At 46.1% G+C, this 21,333-nt stretch overlaps 1 pseudogene; it reads right to left on the minus strand.

The window, feature by feature from the left end:
* Positions 1-4,294: 4,294 nt before the first annotated feature.
* LOC121570262 overlaps positions 4,295-21,333 on the minus strand; it is a 56,763-nt pseudogene continuing 39,724 nt past the window's right edge.

The raw sequence follows: 21,333 nt of genomic DNA on the forward strand, positions 1-21,333 counted from the left end.
CGAGATGGTAAGCATTGCGGAGATCCAGCTTAGTAAAAATGGAAGCCCCTTGAAGCAGCTCAAAAGCAGTGGCCATGAGAGGAAGAGGGTATCGATTCCGAACCGTGATCTTGTTGAGTCCCCGGTAATCAATACAAGGCCTCAGACCCCCGTCTTTCTTTTCAACAAAAAGAAGCCCGCCCCAGCCGGGGAAGTAGAGGCATAGATGAGGCCGGCTGCCAAGGACTCCTTAATGTAAGTGTCCATAGCTGCGTGCTCGGGGAGGACAAGGAAAAGATCCGACCTCTAGGAGGGCAGCACCCAGGGAGTAGATCAATGGCACAGTCATAAGTGCGATGAGGCGGTAAGGCAGTAGCCCGGGCCTTGCTGAACACTGTTTTGAACCGATGGTAAACACTGGGGACTCGGGAGACGTCAACAGACTCTTGAAACTGGGTACTAGGGGCTGAGGAACTCTGAAGCATGCAGGTGAGTTGGCAAGTGGGACCCCAGCTGAGAATGGTGCCAGTAGGCCAGTCGATCTGGGGATTATGTCTGCATAGCCAAGGGTGACCCAGGATAATAGGATACTCGGGAGAGTCAATGAGATAGAAGGTCTCCTCCTGCTGGTGTTGAGAGATGGTAAGTCGCAGGGACTGAGTCGCCTCAGTAACTTTTCCTGGTTCCAGAGGTCGGCCATCTAAGGCTGTAACTGCCTGGGGGTTGAGGAAGTAGTTGGGTAGGGATCTTAAGTTCCTTAGCCAAGGTTACATCCATAAAATCACCTGCGGCACCGGAATCGATCATAGCCTGGACCCGATGCTGGTGGCCCTCCCAGGACAGAGTGGCTGGAATAGCTAGGACCGCGTTAGTAGGAGGAGCTCTAATTTTCCCCATCACAACCCTCCTGTAGCTGGGCGGGGACAGGCGTTTCCCAAAGCTCGGGGCAAGTGGAGCGGAAGTGGCCGGCAACCCCGCAGTAGAGGCACCGACGCTCCCTCATGCGACGTTCCCTTTCGTTGGAAGAAAGCCTGGAACGGCCTAACTGCATGCTCTCCGGGGAATCTTGGAGCAGTTCAGGAGCCGGGGCAGCTCTGAATGACGGAGTCCAAACAGGAGAAACAGAGCTGCTCAGAGGAACTTGGGACTGAGACACCTGACGGCGAGCCGTTCTCCGCTCTCTTAGACGATTGTCCAGGCGGATGGCCAAGGCTATGAGGGACTCGAGATCTTCAGCTGGTTCACGGGTGGCTAACTCATCTTGAAGGGGCTCAGATAACCCTCCCTGAAAGCAGACCCTCAGCGCTTCATCATTCCATCCGCTCCTTGCTGCTATGGTTCGAACTCAATGGCAAAATCTGCCGTGCTTCGGGGGGCCCTGACGGAGAGACAGTAGGCGCTTGGAAGCCTCCCGCCCACTGACAGGATGATCGAACACCCGCTTGAATTCTTCTACAAATGCAGCGTGGGAGTCACAACAGGCCTCCTGGGACTGCCACACCGCAGAGGCCCAGGCGAGCGCCTTGTCTGAAAGAAGGGTAATGAGGTAGGCAATCTTGGAACGGTCTGTGGGAAAACTTGAGGGTTGGAGCTCGAAGGTGAGGGAGCATTGGGTGAGGAAACCCTGACAAGAGCTTGGATCCCCAGAAAAGGGCTTGGGAGGTGGTAGTCGGGGCTCCGCCAACCGAGAAGGCCTGTCGTCACTGGGAGGTGACCGGGGGAAGGGGGAGAACCAAGGAGGCGTTCAAAGAGCTGGTGAAGGGAACTCATCATTTCGGCCAGGAGTTGAGAATGTCTAGCCATCAGCTCCTCTTGTCGGCTGAGAACGGCTTCATGGCGCTGGAAAGAAGCCTCATGTCGAATGATCACCGCCAACAGGTCCTGGGAACTGAGTGTTTCTGGGTCCATGATTGCCTTGGTTATTCTGTCACAAGCCGGGTTAGAACTCCGGTCTCAGATGTGTAGAGCTGGGGGTACTACCCCTTAGCCACAGAGGAAATGTTGTAGGACCCAAATGAAACACCCAAGGCAATACTCCAGGCAAGTAGATTTAATATTCCAAAACAGGAGGCAAAACAAAACAACTCCACGAGGGGAGAAAAACAAACTAAAGATAACTTCAACAACTTACTAGGACAGGCACGGTGAGACAAAGCAGGAGACACACAGTCAGGACGCAATAACCAAGTGAGAAACAAGGGGAAAACACACAGCTAAAATACTCAAGGGGAAACAAGGCACAGGTGACATAGATAAGCTAATTAGGACACATGAGGAAAAACTAAGGCAAAAGGGGAACACAGCTGACCTCTAGAGGCCAGGAGACAAACAGGGGAAGCAGGAAGCTGACAGGGACAGGGTGCGGGTGCTCTGGCTACCCTTTGACCCTATGGGCCCTGGTCAAAAGTAGTGCACTATATAGGGAATTGGGTGCCATTTGGAACACAGACAGGGTTTGGCTTTCCCTGATATGGCTGTGGTGTAGACACCATGAAGGCTATAGCCATATCAGGGCAAGTGTCTCACCAGACTCAAGTTAACTTACTTGTGGAGAATATACAGTACAGTACAGTAGCTGTGTTTGTCTCTTCACTCTCTGAATTAGGATTGTGATGGGAGAAATCATTGGGAATCATATGTAGACCTACTGATATTGTTCTTCCTCTGTTCCATTGTAGGGTGACAAACCGATCTACAAGAGAGCCATAACTGTTCTCAATCCCAAGTATAAAGCTCAATGATGGACGTGTTGCCACCAACTCAATTTAAAAAAACTAATTCTCAGAAATTATTCAAGGGGACAATATAAGAATAAACATTAGTTCCTCTCATAATTTCTATTGATAATTTCATTCACCCACTGCCATAGGGTTCTTACCCTCTAATGCCACCTTGTGGACAAATAAAACAACATTATATGTCATTAAAACATATTAAATATTCATTTGATTAAACACTTTTGTTGCATTAGCCTCTTGGAGTGACACATTTCACCTTAGGTCAGAATTGGAGGAAGGGGAAGGGGGGTGGAGAAAGGATGCAGAAAGTAAGAAAACAAACATACAGATGTCAGGCAGATTACATTTAATATTTATATTTACAGCCATTCACTGGCGTAGAGAGGTGATGCAGTGAGGTCTTTCCACACAAATAGGCTATCAGTTACATCTGCCTCCATTATTGGATCCAGTGATAAGGACCCAATGTTCTCTATAGGTTTTACACACCTTTCCTCTCCACAGTGGAAACTAGAAAAGTGAGTTAGACAGCAAGGCTGAGTCCCAAACGACACCCTATTCCCTTTATAGTGTACTACTTTAGTAGGCCCATTTAGTGCTCTGGTCGAAAATAATGCAGGAATAGGGTGCCATTTGGATGCAATCCAAGTCGTTTTCAAATGAGAAAAATTATCACCAAGATGAATACAAAACAAAAAATCATGAATATAATTTGTGATAATGCCAGATGAAATTGAGCTTTATTGGCAATTTTTCTTCCCATCCTATTTGCATTTTAATGCACTTTCAAACTTTGTTTTTCTTTTTGTTTTCCTCTCCCCTTAGCCTACTCCTAGAACAGTTTTAATTTGAAATAAAGTTTTCAGGTACTCAATTTTAATATTGATGATGGCTTATTACATTATTACAGAGCAGGGTGTGTCAAGAGGTATCACTGTCTGTTAAGCCTCACCCCCCAGAGTTTTACTCATACTTACTTAATCATTTTCGTTCCTGGAGGAACATAGGGCCTGTACTAGAGTTTCACTTATACCACACCTGAAAAACTATCTGATGTTTTGCCTATTTTGTAAGGCAAAGTCTGATCATCTCTATAGGGGTTGGAGATGGTTAAGTCTTAGAAAAAGCCTCTGACCCTCATATCAGTCTGTGTGGTGTGTTTGTGAGCAAGCAGGTGTTGAGTGAGCCATAGAAGGATCAGAGTTTACTAGCTAAGCATGGGTCTGTAACTAAGACAGAGTAGCAGCGACAGAACAGGATAAGGCCTCAGCCTGACTCACAGACACAACTGGAGACTGTGTCTGCATCCCAAATGGCACCACCTCTGGTCAAAAGTAGTGCACTTAATAGGGAATAGGGTGGCATTTTTGAGAAAGCCTATGATTCAGACTGGGGATGGAGACACTCTGATGTCTGCAGCAGTAAGACAGAAGACTTAGCCTGAACAGCTGTTGTGCTGCTGATGTTACTCTGACTGGGTCTTTGGCAGAGCGGCCCTGGCTGGGTGGTGTTGGTGGGGGAGGGGGAGCCCGCTGGTTGAACCTGCTCAGGGGGCTTCTGGGGCTGGGAGGTGGGCTTCAGAGACTGTCCTGATTCCCTGGCTGTTGTCTCTGGTTCTGGGTGGTGGGTCTCTGGGTCTGGTTCCTCTCCAGAAGCTCTCTCTCCCACTGGTGCGTAGATTGAAATCGACTGTGGCTAGCCCCGGAGCCCATGCTGCTGGGGCATCGGGAGGACGAGGAGGGGACTGAGGCCCGAGACGCCCTCCGCCGGAGGTTCTGGGAGATGGAGCGGTGCAGGTTGGACATGGAGGAGGAGCTTGCTGCCATTGGTGACCACCCAGGGGTGGCGGAGGGCCTGGGTGGCGGTGAGGCAAGATGAAGGATCCACCGCTAGGAGGCGCTCAATTAAGTCCTTAGCCTGGTTGGGACACAGAGGGCCAGGGCTGCGACAGGAAGATGTAATCATTCACACTATATACAGTAATAAGACTTACAGTACAGACTTAGACATGTTATACAGACTAGAAACGAAAATCCAACTGTCATAATTGTAACGACAGACGCTTGGAGATGAGAAGCAAGTACAGGGTGTGGATTGAATAATAAATAAACATGAAACAAAACAAGAACAGGGTCTGGACATGAGAAACATAACATCAATGCTGACTGGGGAATGAACCTGAGGGAGTGACAGATATGACTTGATGGAGTCCAGGTGCGTCCCATAATTAAGCGCAGGTGCACGTAATGATGGTGGCAGGTGTGCGTAATGATGAGTGAACTGGTGACCTTGAGCACCGGAAAGGGGGAGCGGGAGTAGATGTGACAATAATAGTTAGCTATCAGTCTGAATGCCCATATTACTGTAAGTAAGACTTTCCTCAACTAATTTAACTCTGACTCCACTGCTCATCTAGACAGATGGTCTATTATCCTGAATTTCTGAAGTAGCGGAGTACATTTTCACTATCCCCCTGATCCCCTTACAATCAAACAATTACAGGATAGAGTGCTGAGTAAAAATCTAAGTTCTAGATTGGAAAACGAAAATGTATTCAAAGTCCTGTTCAATCAAGCTATGTGGCCGTAGCCTACGCCAAATAAAGCGTAGGCTAGTCTTCGTCCCAAATAGCACCTTATTCCCTTTATAGTGCACAGCACTACATATGAGACACATACCAATATTTGATTAAATAGGCCTCTAAGCCTGTGTTCCCTGACCTTTGCTGCCCAACAGGATGAAATGTAAAGTTTCATTCCAAAACGCTATACATCCATTTTCAGAAATGTTAGTAAATTAGCTTTTATTGTTTAAAGAAATTCTGAAAGAGATTGGTGTTTTTTTTCACTATCTAATCATGGCAGACATGTATTAGTTTAAATCTATAACTTGATGGTTTAATTTCAGAGAGACAAATAATCATGTTTTTGTAATGCTATATACAGTAAGGGAAAAAAGTATTTGATCCCCTGCTGATTTTGTACGTTTGCCCACTGACAAAGACATGATCAGTCTATAATTTTAATGGTAGGTTTATTTGAACAGTGAGAGACAGAATCACAACAAAAAAATCCAGAAAAACACATGTCAAAAATGTTATAAATTGATTTTTGCATTTTAATGAGGGAAATAAGTATTTGACCCCTCTGCAAAACATGACTTAGTACTTGGTGGCAAAACCCTTGTTGGCAATCACAGAGGTCAGACATTTCTTGTAGTTGGCCACCAGGTTTGCACACATCTCAGGAGGGATTTTGTCCCACTCCTCTTTGCAGATCTTATCCAAGTCATTAAGTTTTCGAGGCTGACGTTTGGCAACTCGAACCTTCAGCTCCCTCCACAGATTTTCTATGGGATTAAGGTCTGGAGACTGGCTAGTCCACTCCAGGACCTTAATGTGCTTCTTCTTGAGCCACTCCTTTGTTGCCTTGGCCGTGTGTTTTGGGTCATTGTTATGCTGGAATACCCATCCACGACCCATTTTCAATGCCCTGGCTGAGGGAAGGAGGTTCTCACCCAAGATTTGACGGTATATGGCCTGTCCATTGTCCCTTTGATGCGGTGAAGTTGTCCTGTCCCCTTAAAAGAAAAACACCCCCAAAGCATAATGTTTCCACCTCCATGTTTGACGGTGGGGATGGTGTTCTTGGGGTCATAAGCTGCATTCCTCCTCCTCCAAACGCGGCGAGTTGAGTTGATGCCAAAGAGCTCGATTTTGGTCTTATCTGACCACAACACTTTCACCCAGTTCTCCTCTGAATCATTCAGATGTTCATTGGCAAACTTCAGACGGACCTGTATATGTGCTTTCTTGAGCAGGGGGACCTTGCGGGCGCTGCAGGATTTCAGTCCTTCACGGCGTAGTGTGTTACCAATTGTTTTCTTGGTGACTATGGTCCCAGCTGCCTTGAGATCATTGACAAGATCCTCCCGTGTAGTTCTGGGCTGATTCCTCACTGTTCTCATGATCATTGCAACTCCACGAGGTGAGATCTTGCATGGAGCCCCAGGCCAAGGAAGATTGACAGTTATTTTGTGTTTCTTCCATTTGCGAATAATCGCACCAACTGTTGTCACCTTCTCACCAAGCTGCTTGGCGATGGTCTTGTAGCCCATTCCAGCCTTGTGTAGGTCTACAATCTTGTCCCTGACATCCTTGGAGAGCTCTTTGGTCTTGGCCATGGTGGAGAGTTTGGAATCTGATTGTTTGATTGCTTCTGTGGACAGGTGTCTTTTATACAGGTAACAAACTGAGATTTGGAGCACTCTCTTTAAGAGTGTGCTCCTAATCTCAGCTCGTTACCTTTATAAAAGACACATGGGAGCCAGAAATCTTTCTGATTGAGAGGGGGTCAAATACTTATTTCCCTCATTAAAATGCAAATCGATTTATAACATTTTTGACATGCGTTTTTCTGAAGGTTTTTGTTGTTATTCTGTCTCTTACTGTTCAAATAAACCTACCATTAAAATTATAGACTGATCATTTCTTTGTCAGTGGGCAAACGTACAAAATCAGCAGGGGATCAAATACTTTTTTCCCTCACTGTATCTGCCTCACTCTCAGATAATAAGTAGTACTGGTAGGTTTTACACAGTCAAATGTAACAAATATCTACATTTTTAATAAAGAAATGTACAAATGATACATTTTTGACATAAATATTTAAAATTTAAAAAATAAATATATATTCTATACAGTAATATGAGATCTGTATGTAAAACATTTACATTTGACATTTTAGTCATTTAGAAGAAAATGTATATTTGCACGGACCCAATATTGCACTGACTATGCACATTCACAAGACTAAATATACAAACTATATAAACACTCACTCACACACACACTACACTGACACTCTCACACAAAACCCACAAACACACACACACACACACACACACACACACACACACACACACACACACACACACACACACACACACACACACACACATGCATACTGACACAACACAAACACACAAACACGCATACATTATTTTGTAACTCTGCATCGTTGGGAAGGTCTCGTAAGTCTACAAATTGGATTTGATTTGAGTTGTGGATTGCTCTTTAATTCCAATTAAATTCTTGAATTTGAATTGGCTCTACAGGAAGCAAATTTGAATTGAATTTGAATTAAAGGAAATATAATTTAAGTCAGTGAATTTCAATCATCATAGTAATGTTTATTTTGACATCATGTATGGTTACCAATACCCTATCATAAGGTTGAAACATTTCATTTATAAAACTCAATTTTAAATATTAACAGTGGTGTTGAAATATTCTAAGATCATGTTGTTGGTTGTCTAAAAATTCATAATTCCCTTAATGTTTTTAAATCAGAAAAAATACATTACCCAAAATGCATTAGATCAAATAATAATCTCATTTCAAACTCAGCTCCACAGCATCACCACATATAGTATAATAGTAGTGCATAAATATATAAATACATACAACAATGTAAATCGCAAGCAGAATTACAACAACAAAAACAACAAATGTGGATACAGTTCATGGGGTAAGCAAAATCAGATTAAATTCTTGCCCTCGTCTGAGCCACTCTCTCCAAGAACAGTGCTTCCATGTTCAGAAGACTAACCCCACTGATTTTGCTTGCCAGCTTTACTATTTTGTGTAGTTGTTTTCAGTTTAAGATGAATAGTTGATTGTACCAGGCTTGGAAACAGAACATGAGAGCACTCTGAATAAGGGATGTGTTGAATATGCTTGTTAGTGTTGTGTGCAACAGTGAAGAGGCAGTTAATTGAATGCAAGCTTTAAAAAAAAGGAAATTAAAACATTTCTAGCCTGCCTATCTATGGGAAACAGGGACCTGCTCAGTTTTCCACCACAAAATTGCCAAAAATAGTAGAACCAGCTCACCTGCTTTTACAATATGATTTGACTATTAGATGTTCAATGTTTATTTTGGAAAAAATAATATTTTAAAAGGAATAGTTTCACCATATTAAATTGAGAGTTCAGTTAATGTAACAGGGTTGACTTTAAAATGAGGGACAGAGGTAAATGAATCACCATTTTGGGGTTAAAGATGGAATCCTTAATAGTGAATTTGCAACGTCTGTTTGTGATATTACAACAACAAATATGTTTTTTCCCTCGTACGTCATTGCACGCACGATAGAACTGTCACGATCGTCTAGGAGTGAAGGAGACCAAAGCGCAGCGCGTTGAGTGAACATGACTTTATTAAGATAAAGTACACTAACCAAAACAATAAACACTGACGAAACGTGAAGTCCAACAGTACACGACTGAAAACGGAACAATAACCCACAATGCCCACAAGAACACATACAGAATAAATATGGCTCCCAATCAGAGATAACGAGCCGACAGCTGACACTCGTTACCTCCGATTGGGAGTCATATGACTAATCAACATAATTACAACACTTTGACACCCAACATAGAACCAAACCACATAGACTGCACACACCCTGGCTCAACATAATGAGTCCCAGAACCAGGGTGTGACAGTACCCCCCCCTAAAGGCGCGGACTGCGACCGCGCCTCAAAACCCCCAAACAGGGGGAGGGCTGGGCGGGCATACCTCCTCGGTGGCGGTTCTGGCTCCGGCCTAGACCACCACCCCACCATCGTCACTACCCGCTTACGTAGGTTCCTCCAAATGACCCCCACCGGTTTAAGGGGCAGCACCGGACTAAGAGGCAGCACCGGACTAAGGGGCAGCACCGGACTAAGGGGCAGCACCGGACTAAGGGGCAGCACCGGACTAAGGGGCAGCACCGGACTAAGGGGCAGTACCGGACTAAGGGGCAGCCCCAGGATAAGGGGCAGCACCTGACTCAATGGCGGATCCTGGCTGGCTGGCTCTGGCGGATCCTGGCTGGACGGCTCTGGCGGATCCTGGCTGAACGGCTCATGGCGGGCTGAAGGATCTGGCTGCTCATGGCTGGCCGACGGATCTGGCTGCTCATGGCTGGCCGACGGATCTGGCTGCTCATGGCTGGCCGACGGATCTGGCTGCTCATGGCTGGCCGACGGATCTGGCTGCTCATGGCTGGCTGACGGATCTGGCTGCTCATGGCAGGCTGACGGATCAGGCTGATCCTGTCTGGCCGAAGGCTCTGGCTGATCCGGTCTGGCGGAAGGCTCTGGCTGATCCGGTCTGGCGGAAGGCTCTGGCTGATCCGGTCTGACGGAAGGCTCTGGCTGCTCCTGTCTGGCGGAAGGCTCTGGCTGATCCTGTCTGGCGGAAGGCTCTGGCTGATCCTGTCTGGCGGAAGGCTCTGGCTGATCCTGTCTGGCGGAAGGCTCTGGCTGATCCTGTCTGGCGGAAGGCTCTGGCTGATCCTGTCTGGCGGAAGGCTCTGGCTGATCCTGTCTGGCGGAGAGCTCTAGCGGCTCCGGTCTGGCGGACGGCTCTGAAGGCTCATGGCAGACGGGGCGGCTTTGCAGGCTCAGTACAGACGGGCAGTTCAGGACGGCGTTGGGCAGACGGACAGTTCAGACGGGCGTTGGGCAGACGGGCAGTTCAGACGGGCGTTGGGCAGACGGGCAGTTCAGGCGCCGTTGGGCAGACGGGCAGTTCAGGCGCCGTTGGGCAGACGGGCAGTTCACACGGCGTTGGGCAGACGGACAGTTCAGGCCCCGTTGGGCAGACGGGCAGTTCAGACGGCGTTGGGCAGACGGGCAGTTCAGACGGCGTTGGGCAGACGGACAGTTCAGGCCCCGTTGGGCAGACGGCAGACTCTGGCCGTCTGAGGCGCACCGTAGGCCTGGTGCGTGGTGCCGGAACTGGAGGTACCGGGCTGAGGACACGCATCTCAGGGCTAGTGCGGGAAGCAGCAACAGGGCATGCTTGGCCCTGGGGGGACGCACATAAGGCCTAGTGCGGAGAGCAGGAACAGGCCGGGCTGGGCTGGCGACGCGCACCGTATCCCTGGTGCGAGGGGCCGGAACAGGCCGGGCCGGGCTGGCGAAGCGCACCGTATCCCTGGTGCGTGGAGCAGGAACAGGCCGGGCTGGGCTGGCGACGCGCACCGTCTCCCTGGTGCGAGTGGCCGGAACAGGCCGGGCCGGGCTGGCGAAGCGCACCGTATCCCTGGTGCGAGTGGCCGGAACAGGCCGGGTCGGGCTGGCGTAGCACACCGTGGACCTGGTGCTTGGAGTAGGAATAGGCCGGGCTGGGCTGGCGACGCGCACCGTAGGCTTCGTATGAGGCTCAGGAACAGGCCGGGCTGGGCTGGCGACGCGCACCGTACACTTAGTGCGAGGGGCCGGAACAGGCCGTACCGTACTGGGGACACACACGACTGGCTGTACCTCGGGATTAGGAACGGGCCGGACCGGACTGGTTACACACCCCAGTACCTCTCGCCGTGCCTCTACACCTTCCTTCCCTGCCTTTCCCAGTCGCCCCCTTAACCTGGTAGCCTCCTGAATCCGTCCCTTCTCTGCCTCCGTCAGCCCCCTTAACCTGGTAGCCTTCTGAATCTGCCTTGTGGCAGCCTCCTGCTGCTCAGTCGCCCAAGCCATGTGCCCCCCCCCAAAAACTTTTTGGGGTTGCCTCTCGTCCTTCCGACGATGGCCCTGCCGATGCCGTTGCTCCTCTCGCCGTCGCCTCTCCACCGTCTCGTTCCATGGTCGGCGATCCATACCATCCAGGATCTCCTCCCAAGTCCAGGACCCTTTACCGTCCAACAGTTCCATCCATGTCCAGACCCTTTGCTCCTGGACGCGCTGCTTGGTCCTTTTATGGTGGGTTATTCTGTCACGATCGTCTAGGAGTGAAGGAGACCAAAGCGCAGCGCGTTGAGTGAACATGACTTTATTAAGATAAAGTACACTAACCAAAACAATAAACACTGACGAAACGTGAAGTCCAACAGTACACGACTGAAAACGGAACAATAACCCACAATGCCCACAAGAACACATACAGAATAAATATGGCTCCCAATCAGAGATAACGAGCCGACAGCTGACACTCGTTACCTCCGATTGGGAGTCATATGACTAATCAACATAATTACAACACTTTGACACCCAACATAGAACCAAACCACATAGACTGCACACACCCTGGCTCAACATAATGAGTCCCAGAACCAGGGTGTGACAAGAACAGCAGCATGTGTACTGTGCGACGCTCCCCCAGCGCTCCTCACCTCTGCTTGTCAACAACAACGACCGTGGGGCGGACAGTGGCGCTGTTTCCCACTACTGTGGATTCCATCTTTAAGTGGGTAAAATATTCCTATATGTCAAAATGCTGAATTTTCACACTTTAGCAAGTCTTTATTCATATTGAAAATCTGATTGATTGAATTCTCCACAAGGTCTATATTAAAGGGCACTTCATTTTCTATAACATGATTTTTTAATTCAGTATTGGGGCACAATTTCTACTTAAAATATCAAAGGCACTTATTTCGTGGAACGACCCATCTCATGACAAAGAAAAATACTGTTTGACATGTTTGAGTTATAATCAAACTAATATTTGAAATAGTATAGTGTTTGTATTCTTTGCATTAATAGGTGGCATATCCTTTGGATAAAAGATTTGTCAAATGATTGAACATTTTAAGTTTCAATTCTCAATTGAATTGGTTTGAATTAAATTCTACTACCTTCAATTCAAATTCAATTCAAATTCTGCTTCCTGTGGGGTGTGGCCCATTCAAATTCAATTCAAATTCATTGTTTGAATGGAATTAAATTCAGAAATTGATCCCAAACCTGGTTTTATATTAACTTCACAATACAACCCTGCGGACATGTATCTATCTAAGGGGTCTTTTGGTTCTTTGTCATTTCAAATTATTCCCCTTGTAAGGAAAAAAACCACCCTCCTGAATAGATCATCAACATGCAGTGTCTTTCAATAAATAATATACCATCCATTTAGTAAATCATAATCCTTTTGGCATTCTGTCATAGAGACAATGTTCCCTTAATCAAGTTGTCCTTACAAGTAATCCAAACGGTGCTAAAGAAAAATCTAAAGCCTGAAGCGTGCTGTTACTTTGTGACCTTTGTGTCACCTCTCCACATTCAATGTAATATCGCAGGTGCAGCTGGCACTAATGCAGTTGTTTTGGTATTAGACCGTATAAGATCCTTAGCATTGGCTTGACAACAGTGACTGTGCCTTGACAATGAAATCACCTTGTGTAATAATAATACATACAGTAGATTGATTATAATACTTTAGAAATACTTTAAGAACAGGATTGACTTGTTTCCTCAACAACCAAGACAGACAAACTCATATCAATGTCATTCAACAAAGAGGGAGGAGAAGAAAAAAGAATGACTGTAATTTATCTCCCACTAACCTCTCTATCACAGAAGGTTGGTGGCACCTTAATCCTTAATTGGGGAGGACGGGCTCGTGATAATGGCTGGAGTGGAATAGGTGGAATGGTTTTAAATACAACAAACACATGGTTTCCATGTGTTTGATGCCATTCCATTCGCTCCGTTCCAGACATTATTGTGAGCCGTCCTCCCCTCAGCAGCCTCCACTGCTCTCTCTATACAGTTCCTTCGGAAAGTATTCAGACCCCTTGATTTTTTCCACATTTTGTTACGTTACAGCCTTATTCTAAAACTGATGAAATAATTTTTGTGCAAATGTATTATAAATAAAAAACAGAAATACCTTATTTACATAAGTATTCAGCCCCTTTGCTATGAGACTCGAACATTTATCTCAGGTGCATCCTGTTTCCATTGATCATCATTGAGATGTTTCTACAACTAGATTGGAGTCCACCTGTGGTAAATTCAATTCATTGGATATGATTTGGAAAGGCACACACCTGTCTATATAAGGTCCCACAGTTGACAGTGCATGTCAGAGCAAAAACCAAGCCATGAGGTTGAAGGAATTGTCCGTAGAGCTCTGAGACAGGATTGTGTCGAGGCACAGGTAGCAAAACATTTCTGCAGCATTGAAAGTCCCCAAGAACACAGTGGCCTCCATAATTCTTAAATGGAAGATGTTTGGAACCCCCAAGACTCTTCCAAATTGGAAGAAGGGCATTGGTCAGGGAGGTGACCAAGAACCTGATGGTCACTCTGACAGAGCTCCAGAGTTCCTCTGTGGAGATTGGAGAAACTTCCAGAAGGACAACCATCTCTGCAGCACTCCACCAATGAGGCCTTTATGGTAGAGTGGCCAGACGGAAGCAACTCCTCTGTAAAAGGCACATGACCACCCACTTGGAGTTAGCCAAAAGTCACCTAAAGACTCTCAGACCATGAGAAACAAGATTCTCTGGTCTGATAAAATCATGATTGAACTCTTTGGCCTAAATGCCAAGTGTCACATCTGGAGGAAACCTAGCACCATCCCTACGGTGAAGCATGCTGGTGGCAGCATCATGCTGTGGGGAGGTTTTTCAACGGCAGGGACTGGGAGACTAGTCAGGATCGAGGCAAAGATGAACGGCGCAAAGTACAGAGAGATCCTTGATGAAAACCTGCTCCAGAGCACTCAGGACCTCAGACTGGGGCGAAGGTTCACCTTTCAACAGGACAATGACCCTAAGCACACAGCCAAGACAAAGCAGGAGTGGCTTCAGACAAGTCTCTGAATGTCCTTGAGTGGCCCAGCCAGAGCCCTGGACTTGAACCTGATCGAACATCTCTGGACAGACCTGAAAATAGCTCCCCATCCAACCTGACAGAGCTTGAGAGGATCTGCAGAGAAGAATGGGAGAACTCCCCAAATACAGGTTTGCCAAGCTTGTAGCGTCATACTCAAGAAGACTCGATGCTGTAATCGCTGCCAAAGGTGCTTAAACAAAGTACTGAGTAAAGGGTCTGAATACTTATGTTAATGTGATATTTCCGTTCTTTTAGCGAAAATGTATAAAAACCTGTTTTTGTTTTGTCATTATGGGGTATTGTGTGTAGATTGATGAGGAAAAAACTATTTAATCCATTTTAGAATAAGGCTGTAACGTAACAAAATATGAAAAAAGTAAAGGGGTCTGAATAATTTCTGAAGGCACTGTATATACTTTTGAAGCTTTGATTATTTGTAATAGTGTAATAATTTGTTGCCTTGGGCTAAGTGCCATTAACCTGTATTATTACCATCAATACACAATGCAAGGCGTGATAAGCTTCACTCACTTTAGGGCTGGATGATATGGCCAAAATATCATATCACAATATTCTTCCAATTTATGATGGTATGACAGTATTTGACAGTATTTTATGTTTTTTTAAATAAAAAAAGTTATAAATATGCTTCACGAGTAGCACATGACCCTATGGCAACACATACATTCTGATTGTTTTATACTGTTCAATCAAACCTTTTCAGCATTTTCATCAATTTATGCATTTCCTTCACTCATTTGTTATAATTTCCACACTACCACATTTGTTTTGTCTTTGTATGCCTCTTTTTATGATTTCTCTTTTCTATTTTTTTCCTCTAGGCAGGTAGCCTAGCGGTTAAGAGTGTTGAGCCAGTAACTGAAAGGTTGCTTGTTTGAATCCCTGAGCCAACTAGGTGAAAAATGTGTTGATGTGTCCTTGAGCAAGGCACTTAACCCTATTTGCTTCTGTAAGTCACTCTGGATGAGAGCATCTGCTACATGGCTAAAATGTATGACTAAGTATTTTCAATGGCAGTTCTTACTTCGGCCTTGTGCCGATTTCTAGGGTACTTTTGGCACCAGCATTGCTTCACATGCACTATTCATGGCAGAAAATAGTACATGTGCGCAGCCAAAGCTCTTGCTAGCAAAATAGCAGTTCTCAACTGTTAGCAGTCTCTTACTGGTGGTAGAAAAGGGCGATTGACATCATTTTTCGAGTTTCATCACTCAGTTATTACATTTATATTACATTTAACAAACAAAAGGTAAAATATGGTTTACCACCCAGCCCTTACTCACTTTACTGCTAAGTAGAGAATGATGACTTGAATTAACTTCATCTCACTCAAAATTTCCACAACATAAAAAAATATATCAACTGTAACAAATCGGCTCTCTGACTAGAATAAGGGCAACAACAACAACCCAAGGAAAACCTTTGAATGAATGTTTCTCTTTCTAAACCTCACTCTTCAGGGAAGGTCTCGCTCCTCCCCATTTTAATCCAGAAATGCATTTCTCCTTTTTTGTCTCTCACCCAGTAATGACAATTAATCAACCATGAAATTGACAATCGTGAGTGCCAGCAAGAGGAATTCAAAGCGAAGCAGGTCTCACATAGACACAGTGCACTAGACTAGAGAGAGAGAGATGGAGAGAGAGAGAGAGAGAGATAGAAAGAGAAGTCTGTCTGTCTGTATCTGAGCAGAGTAGTCTACTGCACACAGAGCAGCACCTTAAACATGCTCCTCACAGACTCCTTCATTATGTTATTTCACACCTGAGAGGCAAAGAAGTCAGTCACAGTCACTTTGTCTGGAGGGAGAAACAGGATTTGATTGAGCTCAGTCACAACTACAGACCACTGTCTGTTCCTCTTAATCATTGTGTTGTTCTGATCATTTATTGTTAATGTCTTGTATACATTCAATATGTCTTGGTCAAGACAGGGTTTCTAACCTAAAATGGAGGTGAAAGCTACATTATCAGCACATACAATATTAGTAACTCACATATGGGTTAAAACAACATGAACCAACTAATATGACAGAGGGTCTATATACTGTACTATATGATGGATCTTTATACTATCCCTAAGTATTGCCTCCCAATATCAATACAATAAATACACTGTTCAGAGAGAAGAGTTGTAGAAACTCTGTTGTCTTTGGAAGTGGGCCACCGCCACCTGAAGTAGAAGTTGATTTTCTTGTTTTATTTTGTAAATGTTCCATGTAAAGAAAACAGTGGCTTTATTAGGTTTGGTGGAAGGGGTAAGAGCCTGAACCATAAATCATTGATTAAGAGAAAGTCAGTTTGGGAGCGAAAGGCACAATAAGGCTACACCCCAAATGGCATGCTAATCCCTACCTACATGCACTACTTTTGACCAGAGCCTTATGGGCCCTGGTCAGAAGTAGTGCACTACATAGGGAATAGGGTGCCATTTGGGAGGTAACCTAATAGGAGAAAAAACTACAGGGCCTGGTGTATTGAGCAACATCTTGTTAGCTATTAAAGAGAGAGATGACGATATGAAGAATCAATGGCTCACTTCACGTAAGCTTTGTTAGCGCCAGGATACATCCTCACCTGACAAACATGTAATTACAACAAATGAAGGAAACGCTAGAGGCTAGGATTACAGCTTTAATGTTATTGTGTGGATAATACACTCAGAATAATATAAATCTGCACGCAAGCCTCTCAGACACTAAAGATTTATTAGCTGCTGTTGCGGGACGTCGAACCCAAGCAGGATTTTTCCATAGCAACAAAGACAACCTTATACAACATTAGTACATCTATACCATATATATACCACATTAGTACATACAGTACTGTATATACCACTATAATAGCACTGTAATTAAGGCCAATGGAAGGATGTAGCCTGGTGTTTTCAATCGACCAAATAGCTAGCCTGCATTTATATTCTAATGCCAAACATACATTACCATTAAAAACGAAATATCATTTTCAGGTGGTATTTTTTAAAATGTCATGACTAATGTGCGTGTAGCCTTGTGTAGCTCAGTTGGTAGAGCATGGCGTTTGCAACGCCAGGGTTGTGGGTTCGATTCCCACTGGGGGCCAGTATGAAAATGTATGCACTCACTAAACTGTAAGTCACTCTGGATAACAGTGTCTGCTAAATGACTAAAATGTAAAATGTAATGTGCAATATAGAGAGGAGATTGTTTTTATATATAATAATAACTTATTACATTTGTAAAGCGCTGTTCATTATACAGAATAATCTCAAAGTGCATACAATAAAATAAAATAAAATAAAAAAAATGGACCCAACTAGACAGGCAACTGACACAAAGAACACAGCTGACGCTACAAGGGACAAGGACACCAAATCACACAGCTATCAACAAAAAGCCTTCCTAAAGAGAAAAGTCTTTAGGCCCGTTTTAAGGGAGCCCAGAGTCTATGGTGCCTTCAGGTGGTCCGGGAGAGCATTCCAGAGGCTGGGGGCAGTCGAGCTGAAAGCCGATCCCCCAAAGAGCGGAGCTTGGTCCTGGTATAGACTGCCGAGTTCATTCACAGTCCCCTCACTAGGTGGCAGTCTGGGCTAACCATTAGAATCATACATAGCTCTTGCTGCTAAATCTACCATACTGATGTTTGAGTCAATATTGTGTGGCTTTTGTCAAACTCATGCTATACTTCATGCTTTATTGTGCACATGTTGTGAGACCTGTGGCGCTATACTCCGGTACGTGTGTGTGTGTGTTAGTGTGTGTGTGTGTGTGTCTGTGTGTGTGTGTGTGTGTGTGGGTGAAGGAGGACTGGGGTTCAGGCCAGGTGACTATATGCTGTTTACCCAGCAGGTCTCACCTTTCAGTCACTGTTTGCCCCCTGGGTGACACCTGGGCTATCCGTCATTTCCTGCCCCGCTCTTTCTCTCTCCTCCTCTCTGTCTCCCTCCTCTCTCTTTCGTTCTGTCTCTCCCCCACTGTCTTACTCTCTCTGTCTCCATTTCTCTCTCTCTTTCACTCTCTCCCTCTCTTTTTCTCTTCCCCTCACCTCTGCCTCTCTCTCACCCTTTCTCTTCGTCTCTCTCTCTCTCTGGCTGTCTCCTCACCATTTACTGTAGGGGAGAGTTGGGTAAGTTGTGCCAAAGGGTTAGTTGAGCTACCCCTTGTTTCTAGAAAACCATACACAAAATTAAGCATATGACCAAATATTCAGGAAGAGGTCATCATTTCTTGGAGTCTGTGAAGGAAGAAATGGACAGTGGTAAGCAAATTAGGTCCCAAAAATTGATTTTCACAAAGTCAAATTAATTTACTGTGTTATAGGTTTCATGATGCTTGTATCTAAACCAAAGTAGATAAATAACATACATTTTTGTAAACTAATCAAATCTGTTAGTAGTTGGATTTATTGCACCCGTTACTGAGATGGTTGTTCTCATTTAGATTGTTTAGGTAGTCTCATTGATCAATTTTCTCTACCTTGGCAGTATTGACGTCACCAGACCCAGGCTTTCGGGGCTTTAGCCCCGAATGATTTTGTCTCAGCCCCAAGTCTTTTGCCCTGCTGGGATGGTGTAAAACAAGTTAGGCTACACTGCATTACACACTGCAATGAATACTCCAAACATGAGCCCTGGCTTGCCCTGCCTTTTTAGTGCTGCCTAAAACCAGCATTTCTGTGTACGGTGGCACTTTAGGAGGCGGAGTCAAAGTGGTTTTCCAAAGTCATTTTTGATTGGTCCCAAAAAATTATATTTCGGCACGCGAGGGTGACTGTTCATTCTCTGAGGGAGAGATTGTCACGACTTCCGCCGAGGCTGCCCCCCCTCCTGGTTCGGGCAGGCTTCGGCGTTCGTCGTCACCGTAGTACTAGCTACTGCCGATCCCATTCTCATCACTCCACTTGTCATGTCTTGTCAATCACACACACCTGGTGCTCATTCCCCTAAATAGTATGTGTATAAGTGTTCCCTCTGTTCCCCTTGTCTTTGTGAGTGATTGTTTTGTTGTGAGAGCGTGTAACACATTTCACTGTGTTATTGCCAAGGTGGATGTTTTCCCTTGTACAGTTTCGTTTGACGCTTGGGGCGTTTGATTTTTGCAAACGGATTAAACTCTGGACTTCGGTATTTTACCTCCTGCGCCTGACTCCTTCTTTCACACCTCGTCACAGAATCACTCACCTGATATGGAGTCAGCAGGAGAAGACCGCATGCCTGGAGTTGTGGCAAGGGTCCAGGAGCATTCCTCGATGTTGGCCAGCTTGGGGGAAGCGATGGATCGGGTTCTACAGGTGGTAGAACACCTGGAGAGGAGAGGATCTGATCTATCAAGACCAGCTGGTCAACCGGATCCAGCCACCTACACCCCAGCCCCTAGAGGGATCCAGATATTCCGGCCACCGGCGTTTGACGGGACTGCAGAGCGATGTAAGGGATTCCTACTCCAACTGGAGTTGTATTTCTCCAGCATCAGACTGGAGCCCCGGGAGCGGGAGAAGGTATCCGTCCTCGTTTCCTGCCTTTGTGGGAGAGCCCTGGAGTGGGCCAATGCGGTATGGAACGAGGGAGGTACCACATTGGAGAACTACAGGGAGTTTGCTCACCTCTTTTGGGCCATTTTTGATCAGCCGCCTGAGGGTCGAGAGGCGGGCGAACGACTGGTTCATCTAAGGCAGGGGACGAGGACCGCTCAGGACTACGCGCTGGAGTTATATATATATACGTCCCTTCACTTCACCTGCCTCCTCAAGTTTCTTCTTTGTGAAGAAGAAAGATGGCGGTTTACGCCCGTGCATTGATTATCGACCACTGAATAATGTGACGGTACGATTTAGTTATCCTCTTCCCTTCATTCCTACAGTGATTGAGTCAATGCATGGGGCCCGTTTTTTCACCAAATTAGACCTCAGTAGTGCCTACAACCTGATGCGTATTCGGGAAGGGGATGAGTAGAAAACAGCATTCAGCACAACCTCGGGGCATTATGAATACCTGGTGATGCCCTACGGTTTGATGAATGCTCCATCCGTTTTCCAGTCCTTTGTGAACGAGGTGTTTCTGGACATGCTTGGTCGTGGTGTGGTGGTCTACATCGATGACATCCTGGTGTATTCCGCTACGCGCGCCGAGCATGTGTCCCTGGTTCGCAAAGTACTGGTCCGACTGCTGGAAAATGATCTTTATGCCAAGGCAGAGAAGTGTGAGTTTTTCCAGCAGTCAATCTCCTTCCTCGGATATCGCATAACCACCACAGGTGTGGAGATGGAGGGAGACCGCATTGCAGCCGTGCGTAATTGGCCAACTCCAACCACGGTAAAGGAGGTGCAGCACTTCCTTGGCTTTGCCAACTATTATCGAAGGTTTATTCTGGGTTTTGGCAAGGTCGCAGCTCCCATTACCTCCTTGTTGAAGGGTGGGCCGTCCCGGCTCCGCTGGTCTGCTGAGGCTGATTTGGCATTCAGTAGATTGCGGGGTCTGTTCACCTCAGCCCCGGTACTGGTTCACCCTGATCCATCACTACCGTTCGTAGTGGAGGTGGATGCGTCCGAGGTAGGGATAGGAGCTGTCTTATCCCAACGCCACCCAAGCTCCGCCCCTGTGCCTTCTTTTCTAAGAAGCTCAGCTCGGCGGAGCAGAACTACGGCGTTGGTGATCGGGAGCTGTTGGCTGTTGTCCAAGCTTTGACGGTGTGGAGACATTGGCTCGAAGGGGCGAAACACCCTTTCCTCATCTGGACAGACCACCGTAACCTGGAGTACATTCGGGCAGCGAGGAGGCTGAATCCTCGCCAGGCCAGGTGGGCCCTCTTCTTCGCCCGGTTTGATTTCACACTCTCATACATTCCGGGTACGAAGAACATGAAGGCAGACGCACTGTCTCGGCTGTATGACACAGAGGAGAGGCCCAGAGACAACACCCCCATACTCCCGCCCTCACCGGAGTACTAGCTACTGCCGATCCCATTCTCATCACTCCACTTGTCATGTCTTGTCAATCACACACAC

Source organism: Coregonus clupeaformis, chromosome 7, assembly GCF_020615455.1.
Source record: "Coregonus clupeaformis isolate EN_2021a chromosome 7, ASM2061545v1, whole genome shotgun sequence".
NCBI classification, from domain to species: domain Eukaryota; kingdom Metazoa; phylum Chordata; class Actinopteri; order Salmoniformes; family Salmonidae; genus Coregonus; species Coregonus clupeaformis.